The sequence below is a fragment of the Dendrobates tinctorius genome, unplaced genomic scaffold, assembly GCF_039654945.1.
Source record: "Dendrobates tinctorius isolate UK_male_01 unplaced genomic scaffold, ASM3965494v1 ptg000051l, whole genome shotgun sequence".
In the NCBI taxonomy this organism is placed as follows: Eukaryota; Metazoa; Chordata; class Amphibia; order Anura; family Dendrobatidae; genus Dendrobates; species Dendrobates tinctorius.
The window spans coordinates 12,132,659-12,154,912 of record NW_027361719.1 but is presented as its reverse complement, the minus strand read 5'-3'; positions in this window follow the sequence as shown (position 1 = coordinate 12,154,912).

The following is a 22,254-nucleotide window of genomic DNA, read 5'->3' as shown; positions in this document are numbered from 1 at the left end:
TAAAGCTTGAGGGGAAAACACCAGTTGTTAGGTTGAAGAGATGGGTTAGGGTTGGGATGAAGACTGTGGTGAGGTTTGGTATGAAGTGGGATGGGATTGGGTCGAGTGCACAGGTGGTGAGATGTGATCTTGAGAGTAGAGTGGAGAGTCGATCTTCTGTAATGGTGGAGAAGTTGGTTTTGAAGGTGGAGGGCTGGGAAGTCAGGAGGAAGGGCTCTGGGGGTTGTTGACCAAAACTGTCCCTGATGTTATCAATTTTCTGCTTGAAAAATGAGGCAAAGTCTTCAGCTGAGATGAGTGGGGAGGGAGGAGGTGCTGGGGGGCGGAGGAGAGAATTGAAGGTGTTGAATAACTGTTTAGGGTTGTGAGACAGGGAGGATATAAGAGATGAGAAGTAGGTTTGTTTAGCTGTGGCGAGTGTGGTCTTGAAAGTAGTGAGGGACTGTTTGAATGCGATGAAGTGCTCGTTGGAGTGGGATCTTTTCCATCTGCGCTCAGCAGCCCTGGAAGCTCGCCTCAGCTCTTTGGTCAGGCTGGTGTGCCAGGGCTGTCTGTTGATTTTGCGAGTTTTGGTATGTGTAAGTGGGGCAGCGGATTCCAAAGCTACAGCTATTGTGGTGTTATATAGAGCAGCAGCGTCATCCGCATTGTGTAAGGAACTTATATCTGTGAGAGGGAGGAGGGATTCAGAGAATGAGTGTAGGTCAAGGTGTTTAAGATTCCTGCGAGGGTGTGAAAGTTTGTGGGGTGGGGATTGTAGACATGGAGTGAAGAGGGAAGAGAATGTGAGCAGGTTGTGGTCAGAGAGAGGAACAGGTGAGTTAGAGAGGTTAGATAGGGAGCAGAGGCGGGTGAAGATGAGGTCCAGTGTGTGGCCATCTTTATGGGTGGATGTAGAAGACCATTGAGTGAGGCCGAAGGAGGAAGTGAGAGATAGAAGTTTAGTGGCAGCTGAGAGGGAAGTGTCAATGGGGATGTTGAAGTCGCCCATGATGATAGTAGGGATGTCCGCGGAAAGGAAATTAAGTAACCAGGTGGTGAAGTGGTCAAAGAAGGTGGTGGCTGGCCCTGGGGGGCGGCAGATGACAGCCAGTTGGAGGTTGGAGGGGGAGTAGATTCGCACAGAGTGCACCTCAAAGGAAGGGAGGGTAACAGAGGGTGGCAGTGGGATTGGGGTGAAGGAGCAGGTATCTGACAGGAGAAAACCAACTCCTCCGCCATGTTTGCTGCTGGGGCGGGGGGTGTGAGAAAGGTGGAAGCCGCCATACGAAAGTGCAGCAGGAGAGGCTGTGTGAGAAGGGGTGAGCAAGGTTTCGGTGATGGCGAGGAAGGAAAGTTTGGTAGTGACAAAAAGATCATGGATGTAGGAAAGCTTGTTGCAGACAGAGCGAGCGTTCCACAGAGCTCCTGTTAGTGGGACTGGGGAAGCGGGGGCTGGGTGAATGGGTATAAGGTTGGAGAGGTTACGGAAGGTTGTGATAGAGCGTGGATGGGAGGTAGAAATGACTGTGGGAATGTGGTGAGGAGGACCAGGATTTGGAGAGATATCACCAGCAGTGAGAAGGAGCAGAGAAAGTGTTAGCAGGTGGGAGCAGGAGAGGGCATGAGGGGGCTGTCTGTGTTTGGAGACAGAGGATTGTATGTTAAGGAACAGTTTTGAGGCGGAGGTGAGGTGGATGGGGAGGATTGAAGAAGAGATGAACAGTTCCTTACTAGGAGTAGGGATTAGGGGAATTAGCAGAAAGTGAAGGATTATAGGGGTGAAAGTGAAAACAAACAGAAACATTGTTTACAGTGACTGTACAGTTACCTTCAGTTCAGTTCAGTGAAGATGATGTGTTTGGGCGACAGACACACCGCGGAGGTACTGGCCGACTACTTTCAGCGACAAACTGAGTCATGGCTGGGCAGTCTACATCTTGAGGCAGGCAAGGTAGTTAGTGATAACGGCCGGAATTTTGTGGCAGCCATAGCCCTTTCAAAACTCAGACACATACCTTGCTTGGCTCACACCTTGAACCTGGTGGTGCAGTGCTTCCTCAATAATTATCCGGAGTTAACAGGCCTGCTCCAGAAGGTCCGAAGACTGTGCTCGCACATCCGCCGGTCGCCGGTACACTCCAGTCGTATGCAGAAGCTGCAGCGATTGCTCCACCTTCCCAAGCACCGCCTAATTATCGACGTTTCAACAAGGTGGAACTCCACCCTGCACATGGTTGAGCGGCTGTGCGAACAGAGGCAGGCCGTAATGCATTTTTGGGAGGATACACGGGCAGGCACTTTGAGGGCAGACATGGAGTTGACAGGTGTGCAATGGTCGAAGCTGAAAGATCTCTGTAAAGTCCTTCAGTGTTTTGAGGAATGCACATGGCTGGTAAGCGCAGACGACGCCATCATAAGCATGAGCATCCCACTTATGCATCTGCTCATGCAAACATTGACGCACATTAAGGGGCAGGCGTCTGCAGCCGAGGATGATGAGGAAGAGGAGGAGGGAAGCTTTGATGACAGTCAGCCATTGTCTGGTCAGGGAACTGTCGTGGACGAGATGGAGGAAGAAGAGGAAGAGGAGGAGGATGATGATGGGGATGATTATTTAGGGGAGGAGGATGCTTCTCATGGGGCAAGAGAAAATGTTGGCTTTGCAAGGTCTGGTACAGGTTTTGTGCGAGACTGGAGGGATGTGGATTTGCCAGAAAGTGCTCCTACACCCAGCACTCGCAGTGCATCATTGACACCGGGAACATTGGCCCACATGTCAGATTATGCCTTGCAGATCCTAAAAAGGGACCCCCGCATTGCCAAAATGATGAACGATGATGAATACTGGTTGGCCAGCATCCTGGATCCACGCTATAAAGGCAAATTCCAAAACATCATGCCACAGGAGAACCTTGACCTAATATTGGCTAACAAACAAGCAACTCTGGTAAACCGCTTGGTTGAGGCATTCCCAGCACACAGCAGCGGTGATGGTTATCACATGAGCCATAGGGGCCGGGGGCAACTTGGATGAGGTGTTGGCGGTGCACACATCAGAAGTGGCATTGGAGACAGGGATTTCATGACCATGTTGTGGACTGATTTTTAAGTCCCGCTCACACGACTGGTAATACTGCATCGATTGAAAGTGACAGGAGACAGCACTTGTCAACTTTGGTTACAAACTACTTCTCGCCCCATATCGATGTTCTCCCACACAGGTCATTCCCCTTTGACTATTGGGCCGCTAAACTGGACACCTGGCCTGAATTGGCACAATATGCCTTACAGGAGCTCGCTTGCCCAGCTACAAGTGTGCTATCGGAAAGAGTCTTCAGTGCTGCTGGATCAATCCTGACAGAAAAAAGGACCCGTCTCTCGACTCAAAATGTGGATGATCTAACCTTCATTAAAATGATCCATGCATGGGTTTTCCAGGATTTTGTCACACCTTACCCTGATGAAACATAGGTTGCCAGAAAAATGGCTTTCTTTGGTCCTCCTCTTCGTGGGACTTGACCAATTTTGCCTTTAGCAGCAGGTGAATGTCCCACATCAACATATGCCATTTTGTAAACCTCCCTAACTGGGCTGCCTCCTCCCCCCATGGCCGGGGTCACCACCTAGCGCACGCAACCATGCGAGTGCCATTGCCCTGGACAGGTGGGTGGGCCGACTCTTGGGCGCAGGCACTGGCACAGGGTCCCTCATAGTGCAATCAAGTGTCACTGACGGTGGGGATGCACACCTGCCGTCTGACACACCACCGTACTATGAGGGGCCCAGTGCCAGTACCGACGCCCATGAGTGGGCCCCCCTTGCTTGGGCAGGGCCCCAGCATTTGCAATGGTTACCTCTCCCTGCTCCTCCGCTGTGTAGTCTGGGCTGTCAAATCCTTCACTGGGATTGCCACTACAAATTTGGTGAACTGATAGATGATGGTTAAGGCGTAGCTATGCCCTGTCCCGCTGGCCGGGCTCTAGCTTCAGATGATCAATGGCTTCCATTTCTTATGGACGTCGACTCACAATGAGATGCAATGGTGGTTTCTCATCAGCTTTCACAGTTTTCCTACCCACAGACGTTTGACTTTCCAGCGCACATTTTTAAATGTACCCTTTCATGCCAATCCAATTGAATCGCCTACGGCCTGTGGCTTCTTTGTTTTGCATTCCAAAGCTACGTGACAGATCATGATAGGTAGTGAGCACCATGTTTACATCTCTCCCTGTGATCAAAATTGGATGGATATGAGTAACGGCGATGTGATCAACGGTACTGCGATACAGCAACACTTTCTTCACAAAGAAAGGTTTTTGCTGTCTCCACACACTAATTAATTGAGGGTCAGCATCGCCTCTGAGAATTGTGACGGAAGTTTTTGCCGTGAATAGTAATTCCTAGATTTTTGCAATCACTAGACTTTATGTCAGTAATTGTATGCATCTCATTTTCTATTGTGGAGAGTCTGGACTGTCTTACTGAGACAGAAATATATATGAAGATTAAAAAATACCACCAAAAGTGTATACTGGTGTACGCTTCAAATACATTTCCTTTTTTTGACTTTTTAGATTGTTGTCTAATCCATACTGAGAACACAGAGATTTTAAATGTTTAAACTATGCTATATATACCTGCTATCCAATGATAATGTACCCTTTCTCAAGTTTGTACAATCTGGTCAAATCCATACTGGACCTGAGAACGTCTGAGTCTGCCTCCTGATCTATAGACATATATTTTTAATGTGTAAACTATGCTATATATACCTGTTATCCAGTGATACGGTAACCTTTGTCACCTTTGTCCAATCACGTCTAATCCATACTGGGCCTGAGACCGTCTGAGCCTGCCTCCTGATCTATAGACATAGGTTTTTAATGTGTAAACTATGCTACATATATACATGTTATCCGGTGAAACTGTACCCTTTATCAACTTTCTAGAATCTTGTCGAATCCATACTGGGCCTGAGAACGGCTGCCGAGCTGTTAAGCAAGCTACAGCACCTGTGGTTTGGACACGTAATTTTTTGCATTTTTTCAGGAATGCCGGTTAGGCCTAATTTAGGAATTGCGGTTGACCTGCACTTACTGGGAAATCATCGTTCGCGGGGAATAATTGGAATCACAGATCCCCATCACTAACGGTGTTCAGCGGGTTATCTGCACCTGTAAGCGACAAAAGCTGGTCCTTTCAGCGTAGCACGCATGCAGCCCCGGACATGTAAGGCCATGATAGACCTGTTATTGCTCGATCTCGCATGCCAGAGCCTCGCGTATCCCTCTAGTAAGCTTGACGCGTACCGCGGGGGCATGCCGGAGTCTCGTTTGTTAACGGAATAAAGCTGACAAATTGTTAGCACAACTACAAACGGACATACCACACCACACACAGAATCGACAAAACTTTCAATGTGTGCATCTTTTCTTGAGGTTGTGGTTTCCCGGGTGGAGTCCAATTAAGCCGCAGGCTCCACTCCTGGTGGTGCCCTTTTGGACATTCCTTTAAGGTTCAGCTTTGCAATCATACTGCCCCCAGAAAGCAAACACTTTGCCTTCATGGACGCTGTTTGGAGGTTCGTGGGAATAACGCCGCCCGATCGCCAGTTGGCATAATTTATTGGTGGGAAGTCCGACGGTATATGATGGTGTTCGATTTCAAAATTTTTTGGGGGGGGGTTTGTATTTTACATTTTTATTCCAGCCTTTCTTGACTTCATAAGGGCATGACAAGCCTATATCTGTGTCTCCTCCACCTCCTCCTTTTACTCCTCCACCTCTTTTCTAAATGTAGTTGCCCTTTTCCATATGTTAATTTTTGTCTTCTGAGCATTTTTTCGGCTTTGGGACACCTTTTAAGGTGTTTTGTAATTGTTTTCTATGTGTTTGTATGTGTTTGTGTTTGCCTGCCATTGTTTTCAATGTGGTTCGACGAACATTCGACGAACTTGCCTCCTGTGCGACGAACCAAAACACTAGCGGGGTGGCTCAACACTACTCCTGATATATAGACGTACATTGCTAATGTTTAAACTATGCTATATATGCCTGCTATCTGATGATACTGTTCACTTTGTCTACTTTTTAAATTCTTGTCTAATTCATACTGAGCCTGTGAGCGTCTCTGTGTGACTGATGGAATATATATGGAGATTGACAATTATCCTTTGACTGAATAGAGCTGTACGCTTCTGATACAGTGCCATATATCTGATGTTATTTTGTGTCTATTTTGTGCTAAATTTTGAAGTTTGGTGGAAGAGGCCGCAGACGTGGGCGTTTGGGGGGCCAGCTGGTGCTGATGGTGGTGGTGCATCTGCTGGTAGTGGCAAAAGCACAATAGCAGCTAAGGCAGGAGGTGTTGAGCCTGCGTCATGGTCTGGCTCCAGAACGCCTGGAAGGCTACCTTTTCTGGGAGTAGGTTAACCGCTTTTAATGCTTTAGCATGGGGAACTGGTTTTGGCTTACATTGCCGAAACAGACTCCAGCAAATATGCCCTCCTCTTCTGAAGCTTCAAAAAATGCAAGCACTGAGTCATCAAGTGCTGGCTCCTGGTCAGGAAGAACCCCTTTCCTTGTGTCCTGCACCCCCACCCAAAGTGAATGATGCAGCAGGCCACACTTCACATTAGTCCATGTAGCTCTTTCTATCATACCATGCCTGGGTTATCAAGTCAAATCGTGAATTCCCCAGTCCAAGATGAATCTGACATGGAGTGTGGGTGGCCAGCCAGGGAAGTGGGGTTAATCGGTACCGGGCAGGTGTCTCACAGGGATGCGTCACCATGGTGGTGACCCGTTCCGTGGCCCTGGGAGTCCATGCAAAGGGGTGAATTACGTTTATAGGTGAATGATACGTGATGCCACCTGTGGTTTATGATTAGATTGACCAGCGCTGCAGTGTCGTTTTTCTGGGACAGATGTTGTGGTGCAGCTAAGATGTAGAAGCCCTGCACAGGTAGGGCCGTAGTCGCAGGGCAGATGAAAGAGTTGGTAGATGGTGTGCAGTGCAGGATGTAGCAGAGCCATGTGCCAGGCGCAGGAGAAAGATGACAGACACAGTCGTGCAGTTCCTTTACCCGTACTTGGTAAGTGCCGTCCAGGACCCAGAGTACAGATGGAGAAGGAGTTGGTCAGCCTGGAAGCCAATTTGGAATTCTCTCTCTGCAGATAGGTAGTGTGGCCTCCGTTCTAACGCTTATCTGAGGTACTCGCAATGCTGAGTTCAATGAAGTTCCCCCTGTTGACTCTCTTTTGGAACTTTCTCGTATGGCAGGCAGCCGTAGCCTTTTCCTTCTGGCTCCCACACGTCGCTGCTTGGGCCTCCGAGCCTTAGTTGAGTACAGAGCATTTACAACTGCTACTTCTTCCGGTTTTGGCTGCAGGAACGTCAGTGTCCCTAGAAACTCGGAGACTGGAATCCGGACCATGCGCTCCAGCTAGGAGTGAGCCTTAACTCTGTTCATCCTCCAGCTCCCCTTCTCACACCCACACACTTCCCCTTCACTTCACAGACTGCCCTAACTTCCCTCCTCCTGACCACAGAGAGCAGCTCCCCAGCAGTCAGGTTCCAAGGTCTCCCTGCTGGCCTGGAGTAGGAAATGTGTTGTGTGTTTGTTAAACTGCTAGAGAGATCCATCGTTGCTCCCAAGCATGACATCACACTCCCTAGGAGGAAGGTAATGCCACTGTGGCGACCGTACTCCTAGGGGCGCCACAAGTGCACTGATGCCCAGCCACTGCTAGATGATTCTGCTGGTACACTGACCCACACCACTACATTCCCCTCGCACTCTACACAGCCAGAATCTGACCCTGATGAAACTCAGGTTACCCTTCCCATATACTGTACCACCTTACACGGTGACAAAGAGGAAGGTGCAGATGAAAGTGCAGGTTCGGCTCATCCGCTGTCAGACACACTGCCGTACTATGAGGGGCCCTGTGCCAGTGCCGTGGCCAACGAGTGGGCCCCCCTGCTTGCTCAGGATCACAGCACTTGCAAAGTTGAAATACTTACCTCTCCCTGCTCCACCGCCGTGACGTCTTCCGCGTTTCCTGACAGTGATATTCTGATCAGAGAGCGCAATGACATCACGTCTGTACGCCCAGACTAGTACAGGGATTCCCTAGCGAGGAGACTTATTTGAGGAGACTTATTTAATTGTTTTCAATGTTGGGACAGCAATTTTTGGGGAGCACTATACTCTGGACAATGATATATGGGGCACACCACACACTGGAGCATTCCAAAGGTGGACATCAGACACTGGAGCAGCATTTACAGGGCCCATTATACACTAGAGCATTAGAAATGGGGCCCATTATATATGGAGCATTATTTGGGCCCATAAGACAGTGCAGCTTCATCCATGGGGACCAACATATACTGTAGCATTATGTGGAGCTCATCATATACTGTATCAAACATTATATGGGACCAATGATTGTGTATGGAGAAATATATGGGCCTCATTACTCTGTATAGCGCACTATGCGGTGGCCATAATACTGTATGGAGTAATATACTGTCCGTTTTTGGAGCTATTGGAGAATTTAAAATGGATATCAGTCATGAGATGTAAAAAGTGAATTATTTTTCATTGTACTATACCGCTATTTCTCTGCCGTATCGGAGCATCATGAGTTGTGCTATGTGTTAAAAGGGCGCTCTTTGGCCCAGGGCACATGAAAACCTGGAGCCAGCACTACCCCCCCCACAAATTTAGCCAAATAACCCCCATTTTTCAGTGCGTAACTAGTATTATGAAGTAAATTAAGGTTGAAATGCTTCAATAATAAGAATTGATGTTTTTGGCATTCAAAAGGGCACTGTAGGTGTGTTTCCTGTCCTCCACTCCCTGCCGACTTTGCTTCCCAATTGACTTGCATTGGGTTTCGTGTTTCAGTCGGCCTTCGACTTTTCACAAAAATCGGCCTGTTTCGTTCGACCTGACTTTTGCGAAAGTCGGGTTTCATGAAACCCGACTCGACCCGAAAAAAGGCAAAGTCGCTCAACTCTGTTACTGACCTCTCCATTCTTTGTAGGTTGCAAAACTTATTTTCCCCACTGTATCTATTATTCACTATGTGCCCCTCTCTGGAGCCTTCAAAAGTTAGAAGAAAAATGGTCTCCAGACACCTGTGTAGCACTACAGAAAATACTAGATGACGTGGAGAGGTGGCGATTCAAGAATGAGGCTCTCTGCAATGTACTTTTAATGAAGTATTTAACCCATTAATGACCTCCAATTTGCATTAAAAGTGCAAATGCTAAGCGGCCTTATTCCCTCATTGCCATTTTAAAACGACGATTGGGAATAAGCCTATAGTGCCATCCAGAGTCAAAAAATCTCTGGAGTCTCCGCTACTAGGTGTAGCTGAGACCCAGGAGAACATGAGCAGGGCTGGATTTTCCAGTCACCGATCACGTAAAAAAAAAGTGTGCCCACTACTAAAATAATTTCTCTCTCTTCTGACATTATTTACATGTCAGAGGAGAAAGAAAGAGAAAGAAATTATATTACCAAGACCCCCACCTCAGTACCGATGCCATCCGCCGGTCCTCCTGCGTCATCCCCTGGCCCTCTTCCTGAAAAAAATAGTGGGCACATGTGTATCTGACAACAGCAGATATTTTTACTATTGGCTCCTTTTGATCACTATGATAGACCCTATCACGGTGAACCTGGGGCTAGGGACGCCTTCTCTATGTCTAACGCTAGGGGCAACACAAAGAACAGAGTGTAACACTAGGAAGTAAAAGGAAGGGACAACCAAATAGGTGAGGAAAAGGAAATGCAAGCATACTAAACACTATGCAACAGTCACTAGATCAACACTCAAAACACCTCAACAAACTCCTCCAACTCCACATCAGGCAGTTTAGATCTCACACTGGCAATACAGATTGCTAGTGGGGAGAATAAGTATCTGAGGGGAGTGGCCAACACTGAACCGCTGAGATTCTCAAAGCAGGCAAACCAGACTCTCAATTGAACAGATTTAACCCCTGCCCTCCCAAACAGAAACCTGCAATGTTTGTATGATGGTGGAGTGCTTCTAATCGGTGCAAGGGTATGTGGAATCAGAAAACTCGGTCTTCTGGGCTCCTCTTTGTTGCTGTAAACCCGTGACAGTAGATATGTAATAGATGAGTGGTTCAATACCTAATTTAACCCAGTCCCTATGATATGGAGATTCTCTGTACATTATCCATGGTGCCAAGGTATTATAAACGTTTTTCTGAACTATCTTTGATTTCATTATCAGTTGTTCCATTCTGAGGGTAATGTTAAGTTCTAACACAAATTCAATGCGTGATGGATATTTCCTTTGTTTCCAGCACCTTGGGATCAATTTCCTAGCCACTGTGTGGAAATGTCTGTGTAGGCCCTTTTAAATCTAGAAATTGAAATAAAGCAAAATTAGTTATATAATTCTATTACTGCTTCCCAAAATTGTTTTATAGGAAGGCATGACCACCAAAGATTTCTACATTTCTGTTTTTTTCAGTCAAGATGGGGTGCAGAGTGTACATTAATCAGAAAAAAATGAACTTTTTTGAATTTACCAAATGGCTGCAATGAAACAAAGAGTGAAAAATTTAAAGGGGTCTGAATATTTTCCATACCCACTGTATAAACAATTTTTTGGACGATGAACGAACATTTTTGGACACCTTGTAACTCGACCTACTCACATTACATAACTACCGTTAGAATCTGAAGGATTGCGTCTAAATTCTACAGTTTATTGAGCTAACGTGTAGAGTTTTTTCATGATCTGTACCTTGTACATTTTCATCAAGTATGAAAGGCAGTCAATTTTTGTGGAATAGCGGCATCTAGTGGTAAAGAGGATGCATAAAGCTATCCAATGTGCAAAATACTTACACAGACCACCATTGATATGTAGGACGGTTCCATTGATTCCCTTACCACCTTCATCTCTTCACTGAACAATGTTAGATCAGCTCTACAGTCCATTTTACATTCCACTCAAATCAAATTTTCTAGACACATTTATTAGCCATTCCAGAGTCACTAATAATTCTCTACCTCGCTCCAAATTCCATAGAGTCCAGACTCAGAGGATAGGCTCAAACCCTACCTGCTGTGAGGAATGTATGCCTGACAAGAGGATAAAATATCAACAAAAAAGCTACCCCATGAGATAACTCAATAAGGAAGCTGAGGTGACAGACACTAAAAAGCTTTCCTTTGTACACACATATCACCCTGTCGCTCCAGCTATTCAACATATCATCAGGAAACATTGGTTACTTCTGTATACAGCATACCCTCAGATCCCTGAGTTTCAAAATCCTCCTCATCAGGGACCACCTAGTCAGGGTTGATATTGGCAGCTTTAGTAAAAAGCTGCAACAACAGTTCCTAGTTATCATACTGGTGAATCATGGACCCACTGCGCCATGGGCCAGGCTTACCCTGTAGGAGCATAAGTAAGCAGCTACCAGGTTTACACTGGAGTCTCTCTGATGGTGAGGTCAGGTTTAAGCTGCAGGTAGCCGCCAGGCACCACTCCAGGGCTGTGTCCGGAACTGAAGCAGCTAGGTCGCTGGTTCAGGTTCAGAGTGACAGACAGGATCGGATACTGGTGCAGGTGCAAACAGTGCAGCTTCTGGATACAAGACAGGACGGCCACAAGTACGAGTTCAGGCTGTGTGGTTTCAGGATAAAAGACAGAATAGCCACTGATACTGGTTCAGATTGTGCGGTTTCTGGATAGAAGGCAAGACTGCCACTGGTATGGGTTCAGGATGTGCGACTTTTGGATACAAGACAGGACGGCCACTAATATGAATTCAGATTGTGCGGCCTTTGGATACAAGACAGAACAACCACTAGTATGGATTCAAGCTGTGCGGTTTCTGGATACAAGACAGAACGGCCACTTGTACGGGTTGAGACTGTGCAGCTTGTGGATACCAGCCAGGATTGGACAAGACAGTTTCACATTCGGAACTAGGTACTGGCAGGTCAGGGACAAGAACAGGTTCAGACAGGATGGTACAGGATAAGGTTTAGATAGGACAGATGCAGGGACCTAACAACACACAAGCAAGTACAAACTGACAATGTATTAAAGTTGTTCAGGCACCATCCAATATGTGAAAGTGCCTTAAGTGCTAAGCGCCCCCAGCTATTGGCTGGGGACACATGTGTGTGCGCTTAATCGTGCTGCCAGGAGACCTGCATGGCGGGTGCAGGTCCTGGTACATGAGAGCCGGAGCAGAGGACACGGTTGTGTGGCATTACGGCATTCCTGCCAGGCAGGAAGGGAAGCATGCAGGGACGCTAGAGTTACATTCCCATGTCTACACTATTTTATTTGTTCTAACATTATCAAATCAGACCACAATTCACACCCACTAACAGGATGAACATACCCTACCAAGGGGCATTTCACCTGCGACAATAACTATGTGGCTTACCTTATTAAATGCCCCTGTGAATTGCTTTACGTAGGAGAAACTATCCAACACATTAGGAACAAAATATTAAGTCATACAGTAAATCCACAATACGATGTGGCAAGACATGGCTCACACTACCTGCACACTCCAAGACTTTCTGTAGCTCAACTTAGGTTGCAGATAATTGAACAGGTTCATAGAAGTAGAAGGGGTGGCAACCACATCAAGTTACTCAGACAAAAGGAATCCTTCTGACTTCATACTTTAGAAACTATGGCACTACTAGGCCTTAATCGGGAATAAGATCCGGTAATATACCGTAATACTGATACTCTGTACTTGGTCACCATCTATATTTTTCACTGATCATTGCCATTACCCCCTTTTTAATCCTTTTTTTCTTTTTTATCTAGATCAATTGACCCTACTCACCACCAGGTAAGCACACCGGTTAATAACCCCGTTCCTTTTTTCCTCCTTTCTCTCCATCTTCTCTTTTCTTTCTTTTCTTCTCTTTTTCCTCTACCCTTCTTCATATACTGTACATCTATCTACCCATTTATTTACATTTATTCACAAATTTTCATAATATTCCATTGTAAAATATACATATTTTGTATATTTATTTATTCCGGACTTCTTACCACATACTCACATACTCCAAAGAAAATGTCACGAAAATTCTTACATAAAAAATGTAGTGGTTTATTGGCTTATACACCAAAAAGAATCATTGCAGCAAAATATAAAGTATATGAGTTTGTCCCATGGCTGTTCATTAATTTGGTTGCGGTTTATTCACCCATCTTTCTCTGGATCCTGTGTAGAAGCTTTATCAGCTGCTAGTCCATGAGTGTTAGTCCAGGTGATTGTAGGCTGCAAGGGCACATGTAAGCCTCTGTGTGTGTAGGTGGATCGCCCTCCCAGGGCTGTGGGGTACTCTGTACTGGGCCCGTTGAGTTCAATCGGAGATGTCACGGTAGCTGTGACCCGGCCCGTGGCCCTGGGCGTCCATTGTAAAAGGGGAATGTTGAGTGATGGAATAAAGTTTATTAATGAATGTTTCGTGACGCCACCTGTGGTATTCGGCAATGAAGATGTTAAGCCAACGCTGCAGACAGATCCTCTGGGACAGATGGTGTGGTGCAGCAATGATGGTGTAGCCCTCCACAGGCAGGGCTGTAGTCTAAGGGCAGTGTAGATGAAGAGATAGGGGAGAGACGTGGATGGTGCAGGGCTAGGCACAAGGATGTAGCAGTGCTGGGTGTGTTGACACAGGAATAAGTGGAGGACACCAGGGTATGTAGTTCCAAAGCTTTGCTCACAGTCTGTTGCAGGTACAGGTGCCCGCCTCGGTGCCGTGTCTTCCAGGTCAGGGGCTCAGCCAACCACCAGGCAAGATGAAGTACTCCCTTCCAACACTCCGCCAACATATGTGCCTTTTCTGAACGTCTCCCTTTTGCGCCTATAGTGAAGTACTCACAGTACTGAGTTACACTGGCGTTCCTCCTGTCAGATGTTCCTATGAACTCTGCTTGTACGGCAGAACGCTGTAGCCTGCTTCGGGGACTCTTTATTACTAAGTCCCAGCTTTCTCACGTTGCTGTTGTGCCCCAAAGTCTTGTGTGGGAATAAAGTGGTGACAACTTCTATTCCTCCAGTGTCTGCTGCAGGACCATTAGTATCCATACAACCTCGGGGACCGGACCCCGGCCTTGCGCTGTGAACTTGGGAAGGGTTCTCCTCTAACCCTAATCCTTAGTCCTCCTCTCCTCACGTTCCGTACTAATCCTTCTTTCTTATGGAGAGAGTCAGGCTTTCTATCAATGTTCCTTTCCTGTGCCAGCGGACCCAGGTCACTGAGGTCGGCTGCAGCACTTCCTTCATCCATCCCACTCAGGGGATCTTCACTCTTTCTCTGACTCTGTCAGACTGCCTAAATCCTATACTCTTCCCGCTCTTTTGATGCTAACTAAACTCCACCCGCCTCCCAGTGCGCGCAGGACCTTCTTAGTCTCAGGTCCTGCGCGCACTGCGTGCCTTAGTCCTTATACTTCCTGCGCGTGGACCTGTGCCCCCTGCTAGCTCCCACTAGGCTTTCCTCAGTGACACTAACCCCGTGTCATTACACCAACAACCCAACAAAAACTCTTTGACACCTTTTACTCCCTCCTCAGCTCAGTCCTAAAGCACAGGCCCCTATCACAGACATTTGTGCTAATGATCTGGCCTCCCAAATTAGAGAGAAAATATCCATCAGGAAATCAGCTCCTAGCCACAAAGTCCCTTGACTCCCATCCCTCCACACATCTCCTCTGGCTCACTCTCCACATTTGATCCAGTCACAGAAGAAGAAGTCACCAGACTCCTTTCTTCTTCTTGACCTTCTACATGCACTACCGACTCCATTCCCTCACATGACCTCCAGTTTCTCTCTCCAGTCGTCACTACTCACCTAAAATCTTCAATCTCTCCCTCTCCTCTGGTATCTTCCCTTTCTCCTTCAAATACTCTATTAATATGACATTATTAAAAAAAACTCTCTCTTGACCCATCCTGCACAACTAACTATAGACCAGTTTTCAATTTCCCCTTCCTCTCTAAACTCTTGGAATTTCTGGTCTACTCCCACCTTACCAGTTACCTCTTCACTCACTCTCTCCTAGATCCATGACAGTCTGGCTTCCACCCCCTACATTCTACAGAAACTGCACTCATGAAAGTGACCAAACACCTTTTGACAGCAAAACATGTGACTACTCTATGCTCATTCTTCTTGACCTCTCAGCAGCTTTCGACACTATTGGCCTCCACCTCCTACTCTCTATGCTCCACTCAATAGGTATAAAGGACTCTGTTCTCTCCTGGTTCTCTAACTTTTTGACTTCTTTATCAGTGTATCGTTTGCTGGCTTCACTTCCTCTCCTCTTCCTCTCACTATTGGGGTCCCGCAGGGCTCAGTCCTTGACACTCTTCTCTCTACATGGCCCCAATTGGACTGACTGTAAGCAAATTTGGCTTTCAAATTTGAAAGCCAGAAAGTATCGCCCTGTACATTGATCAGAAAGTATCGCCCTGTACACTTCAGAAGTCATCCAGCTGCTTCTGTCTTTAGTCACATCATCAATAAACATTATTGACCCAGTGCCATTGGAAGCCATGCATGCCCGTGCCATCACACGGCCTCCACCATGTTTTACAAAGTATGTGGTATGCTTTGGATCAAGAGCCGTTCCAAGCCTTCTCCATACTTTCTTCTTCACATAATTCGGTACAGGTTATAATAATAAATTTTAGAATCCTGAGGAGAGAATTTGCATATTCCCAGTGCCTTCTGGGATAAGTGAAGAGTCTCCGCGAGCTCAACGATCACTGGATTTTGGCTGTTGCAGCTGAAAAAAGGAAACCTGTAAACCAGGGGAAGAATCCTGAGGAGAGAATTTACATATTCCCAGTGCCTTCTGGGATAAGTGAAGAGTCTCTGCAAGCTCAACGATCACTGGATTTTGGCTGTTGCAGCTGAAAAGACGAAATAGGTAAACTGTGCACCGATAGGCGCACGAAATTTGGCTCATTTTTCATTGCTTTAACAATAACAATATGGAAGAGGCCAGGAGCCATTTGGCCATGTTTCCAGAGGAATGGAAACATGTGACCCAGAGAAGCAGGAGGATCGGGAGTCAGTCAGCGCCCATACTGCTCAGGAACCAGTACCAGGCTCTCACGCAGGAAAACGATGAAGAAATACATCAGGATAAGACTTTGCCCACAAACACCAACCTTGTCCGCCTTCAGAGTCCTCCTGGATGGAGAAAGAAAAATGTTGTGAAGAAGAAACGGAGAGTGGTGGTCATGGGGGATTCCCTGTTGAGAGGAACAGAGGCCGCTATCTGCAGGCCGGATATAACCTCAAGAGAAATGTGCTGTCTTCCAGGTGCAAAAATTAAAGATGTGTCTGACAGGATATCAGGACTCTTCAGACCTACAGATGACTACCCATTCCTGATAATACATGTGGGGACAAATGACACAGCAAGAAACGACCTGGAAACCATCTGCAATGACTTTGAAAACTTAGGTAAGAAAGTGAAAGAACTGGGAGTGCAGGTGGCCTTTTCTTCTATCCTCCTAGTGGATGGCCATGGAACAAGGAGGTGGAATAAGATTCTGCAGGTGAACAACTGGCTACGTCAATGGTGCCGTCAGCAAGGATTTGGATTTCTGGATCACGGAGTGAATTACCTATACGATGGACTACTTGCTAGAGATGGGGTGCACCTTACGAAGACTGGAAAACATGTATTTGGAAGTCGCCTTGCTACACTCATCAGGAGAGCTTTAAACTAGAACAACGTGGGAAGGGAAGCAAAAGGCCTGAAAAAGCCATACACCTGACAAATGCTATTGAGAACTCTGCTATTAGAAGTGGAAAGGAAGAACAAAGACAAAAGAATCTAAATAATAAAAATATTGGAGAAAGAGAAACCAATCACAAAATGTTTCTATACGAATGCACAAAGCATGGGCAACAAACAAGGAGAATTGGAACTACTAACACAGGAAAAGAAATATGATGTCATTGGAATCACTGAAACTTGGTGGGACAATACACATGATTGGAATACAAGACTAGAAGGATACAACTTATTTGCAAGAAACAGACTTGATAAACGAGGAGGAGGTGTCGCATTGTATGTTAGAAACGCGTATATCTGCACAGAGATTGAAGCTTCAGAGACTGGGAGTTCTGTGGAAACTGTTTGGGTAAGATTACAAGGACAGAACAATGGAAAGGACACCATTGTAGGCATTTACTACATGCCACCTGTGCAAGCTGAAGATATGGATGAACTCTTTATGCATCAAATGGCCAATGTTGTGAGTTCATTTTCCCCTTCGTCACTGAGGTCTGGTGAACTCCCTAATCTGGTAAAGGAAGGTAATGAGCCTGATTATCAGGCACCTGAGCCTAATGAGGATGACTGGCTGAGTGGAGTCACGGACTGGATATAACGCTGCCGACGCCCTTCTGCCCTGCGGGTGATTTCTCTGTGGACTTCTAGGACACCAGTCTGATTCCTGCTCCTCTAAAGCTAAGTTTTCTGCTTTGCCTGTTAGCTTTTGTGTTTTGTTTTTGCTTTCCTTGCTTTTCTGGATTCTGCCATTCCCTGCTGGGGTGAGCTGAATCTCCTTTTGCCTGTTGCTCTGTCTTCAGAATATTCCTGAGTACTGACAGCTTTTTTGAAGCCTAGCGTCTTCAGGGCCTTTTTCACTGTCAGTCTGTTGGCTCTTATTTTCATAGGGTTTTTCACGGATTGTAGACAGCAGCCTTCCTGTCCTTTCCTATCTAGTTAGCTTGGGCCCCGTCTTTGCTCAGTCTATCTTTCTGTCTGTGTTAGTGTTTTCATCTTGCTTCACCGTCATTATATGTTGGGGGCTGCCTATTGCTTTGGGGTCTGCTCTGGGGCAGTTTAGATTTCCCCTTTCTTTCTTTAGGCCTATTTAATTCTCCAGCTGTGATCGAGGGGTCTAGGGCATCGTAGGAACCCCCCACGGCTACTGCTAGTTGTGTTGATAGGTTCAGGGGTCTGCAATCCGATAGCTGCCAACTTCTCTGGTTTTCTGGACTTAGCTAGCATTTCTGTTTTTGCCTCCTACGATGACTCAATCATAACAGAATCACCCGCCATACCGCAGATCCTAGGGTACTCAATAGCAGGAAAGAATTGTGTTTAGAAAAAAAAAAAAAAAAAAAAAGCGTGTGTATATTCTTTCCTCTATATCTCTGAGGCCATAGGGGGAATTTTTTTTTCTCTCAATGGAGATAAAGCAATTGTCTGATCGTGTGGAGCAGCTCGCTGCGGAAGTGCGGGGAATTTCCGCCTACCTTGCTCGTTCGCATGCTGTTGAACCAAAGATCCCTACACCTGATGTATTTTTTGGGGATCGATCTAAATTTTTGAGTTTCAAAAATAATTGTAAATTATTTTTTGCCTTGAAGCCTAACTCGTCAGGGAGCTCCGCGCAGCAGGTTAAAATTGTCATCTCTTTGCTGCGTGGCGATCCCCAGGATTGGGCGTTTTCTTTGAAACCAGATGATCCTATTCTGACTAATGTGAACGCATTCTTTCAAGCTTTGGAGTTGTTGTATGACGAACCTAATGCTATTGATCAGGCTGAAAAGACCCTGTTGGCATTGAACCAGGGTCGAGATTTTGCAGAGTTGTACTGTCAAAAGTTCCGAAAGTGGGCGGTCCTTACTATCTGGAATGATAATGCCTTGGCTGCTCTCTTTCGGAAGGGTTTGTCAGAAGCCATAAAAGATACTATGGTGGAATTTCCTGTTCCCTCTGGTCTGGACGATTCTATGTCATTAGCCATTCAGGTTGATCGGCGTTTACGTGAACGCAGGATTGCACGAGAGGTGTTGTCACCGGTTGAACAGACGTCTGAACCTATGCAATGTGATAGAGTTTTGTCTAAGGCGCAACGTCAGGAGTTCAGAAGGCGTAATAAGCTGTGTTTTTTCTGTGGAGATGCCTCGCATATTATTTCTGTTTGTCCTAAACGAGAGAAACGCTTTGCACACATATTTTCTGTTGGTGGTGTTCAACCTAAGTTTCTTCTGGCAATTACTCTGATCTGCTCCCTGTCCACATTTTCCGCCAAGGCTTTTGTGGATTCGGGAGCAGCCCTAAACCTAATGGACTTGGATTTTGCTAAACGTTGTGGATTTCCGATGACACCTCTGCAGATGCCTATCCCTTTGAGGGGGATTGATGCTACTCCTTTGGCTAAAAATAAACCTCAGTTTTGGACCCAGGTGGTCATGCGGGTCGCCCCAGACCATCAAGAAAATTGCAGATTTTTGGTGTTGCATGGTCTGCATGATGCCGTTATTCTGGGGTTTCCCTGGTTGCAAATTCATAATCCAGTTTTGGATTGGAAATCTGTGTCTGTGGTGAGTTGGGGTTGTCGGTGTGCCTTTAGTGAGGCTCCGGTTTTTTCCACCTCTCCTCAGTCGCATGATGTTCCTGACTATTTGGCGGACTTTTATGATGTATTTAGTGAGAATGAGTCTGCGTCCTTGCCTCCTCATAGGAGTTATGACTGTGCAATCGAACTAAGCCCGGGGTGTAAATTTCCCAAGGGTCGGCTCTTCAATTTATCTGTACCCGAGCACGAGGCTTTGCGGTCCTATATTAAGGAGGCGTTGGAGAAGGGTCATATTAGACCATCCTCTTCACCCTTAGGTGCCGGGTTTTTTTTTGTGGCCAAAAAGGATGGTTCTTTAAGGCCTTGTATTGATTATCGTGTCCTCAATAAAATTACTATTAAATATCAGTATCCGTTACCCCTGATTTCGGATCTATTCTCTAGAGTTAGAGGTGCTTGCTAGTTTACCAAGCTTGACCTCAGGGGGCGTATAATCTTATCCGCATTAAGCAGGGGGATGAATGGAAGACGGCGTTTAATACTCCGGAGGGACATTTTGAGTACCTGGTGATGCCTTTTGGGCTCACTAATGCCCCTTCTGTCTTCCAGTGCTTCATGAATGATATTTTCCGAGACTTTGTCGATAAATTTTTGATTATCTATCTGGATGATATTTTGATCTTCTCCAAGGATTGGGATTCTCATGTGGAACATATTCAGACTGTGTTCCGGATCTTGAGGGAGAATTCCCTGTATGTCAAAGGATCGAAATGCCTTTTTGGAGTACAGAGGATTTCATTTTTGGGATTTATTTTGTCTCCGCCAACTATTGAAATGGACCCGGCCAAGGTACAGGCCATTTATGATTGGGTTCAGCCCACTTCTTTGAAGGCCCTCCAGAAGTTTTTGGGTTTTGCTAATTTTTATCGGAAATTTATAGCAAAATTCTCTAGTATTGCCAAGCCGTTGACTGATCGGACTAAGAAGGGTGCTGATGTGTTGAATTGGTCTCCGGAGGCTGTTGCTTCCTTTCAGGAGCTGAAGCGAAGATTTACCTCCGCCCCGGTTTTGCGGCAACCTGATGTCTCACTTCCGTTCCAGGTAGAGGTGGATGCTTCTGAGATTGGTGCAGGAGCTGTTTTGTCCCAAAAGGATCCTGTAACATCTAAAATGAATCCCTGTGCTTTCTTTTCCCTGAAAGTTCTCTCCATCTGAACGTAACTATGATGTGGGGAATCGGGAACTGTTGGCCATGAAATGGGCATTTGAGGAGTGGAGACATTGGTTGGAGGGAGCTAAACATCAAGTTGTGGTCCTCACTGACCACAAGAATTTGATGTACCTAGAGTCGGCTAAACGCTTGAACCCTAGACAGGCTAGGTGGGCCTTGTTTTTTACACGTTTTGATTTTGTGGTCTCTTTTCTTCCTGGAACTAAGAATGTCAAGGCAGACGCCCTCTCTAGGAGTTTCTTTGCTGATTCTCCTGTGGTGACCAAGCCTGCTACCATCTTAGGCGAAGGGGTAGTTCTTTCTGCCATCTCGCCCGATTTGAGACATGCTCTGCAAGAGTTCCAGGAGGACAAACCTGAGCGTTGTCCCAGTGGAAAGTTGTATGTTCCTGACCAGTGGAAGAAGAGAGTGATGTCTGAAGTTCATTGCTCTGCATTGGCTGGTCATCCAGGTATTTTTGGTACTAGAGATCTGGTGAGTCGCTCTTTTTGGTGGCCCACCTTGTCTCATGATGTCAGGAATTTTGTGCAGTCCTGTGGGACTTGCTCCCGGTCTAAATCTTGTTCTCGCTCTAGTGGGTTGTTGATGCCTTTGCCGGTCCCCAGGAGGCCATGGACCCATATTTCAATGGATTTCATCTCTGATATGCCGGTCTCTCAAAGAATGACTGTTATTTGGGTGATTTGTGATAGGTTCTCTAAGATGGTTCATCTTGTACCACTCCCTAAGTTGCCATCTTCCTCTGAGTTGGTGTCCCTGTTTTTGCAACAGGTGGTTCGCTTACACGGGATTACTGAGAATATTGTATCTGACAGAGGAGTTCAGTTTGTGTCTAGATTTTGGAGGACTTTCTGTTCCAAGCTGGGAATTCAGTTGTCCTTCTCCTCTGCTTTTCACCCTCAGACCAATGGGCAGACAGAGAGAACAAACCAGACCTTGGAGTCGTATTTGAGATGTTTTATTTCCGCTGATCAGGATGATTGGGTTTCATTTTTGCCCTTGGCCGAATTTGCTTTAAATAATAGAGCTAGTTCTGCCACTTTGATGTCACCTTTTTTTTGTAACTTTGGGTTTCATCCTCGATTTTCTTCAGGGCAGGTGAAGCCTTCTGCCTGCCCAGGTGTTGACACTGTGGTGGAGAGAATGCACCAGATCTGGGACCAAGTGGTGGATAAGTTATCTCTCTCTCAGGAAAAGGCCCAGCGGTTTTCCAATCGACATAGGACCATTGGTCCCCAGTTTAAGATTGGTGATATGGTGTGGTTATCATCAAAAAATATTGCTATGAAGGTGGCTTCTCCTAAGTTTAAGCCTAGATTTATTGGACCTTACAAGATTTTGGAGATTATTAATCCGGTCTCTTTTCGTTTGGCTCTTCCTGTCACATTTAAAATCCATAATGTGTTCCATAAATCCTTGTTGAAGAGGTTTGTTGAACCAGTTGTTCCTGGGGTGGCACCTCCAGACCCTGTATTGGTTGAAGGTAACATGGAATATGAGGTAGAGAAAATACTGGATTCCCGTTTGGCTAGACGGAGACTCCAGTATTTGGTTAAGTGGAAGGGTTATGGTCAGGAGGATAATTCCTGGGTCTCTGCCTCTGATATTCATGCCAAAAGATTGGTGCGTGCCTTTCATCGGGCTCACCCTGATCGCCCTGG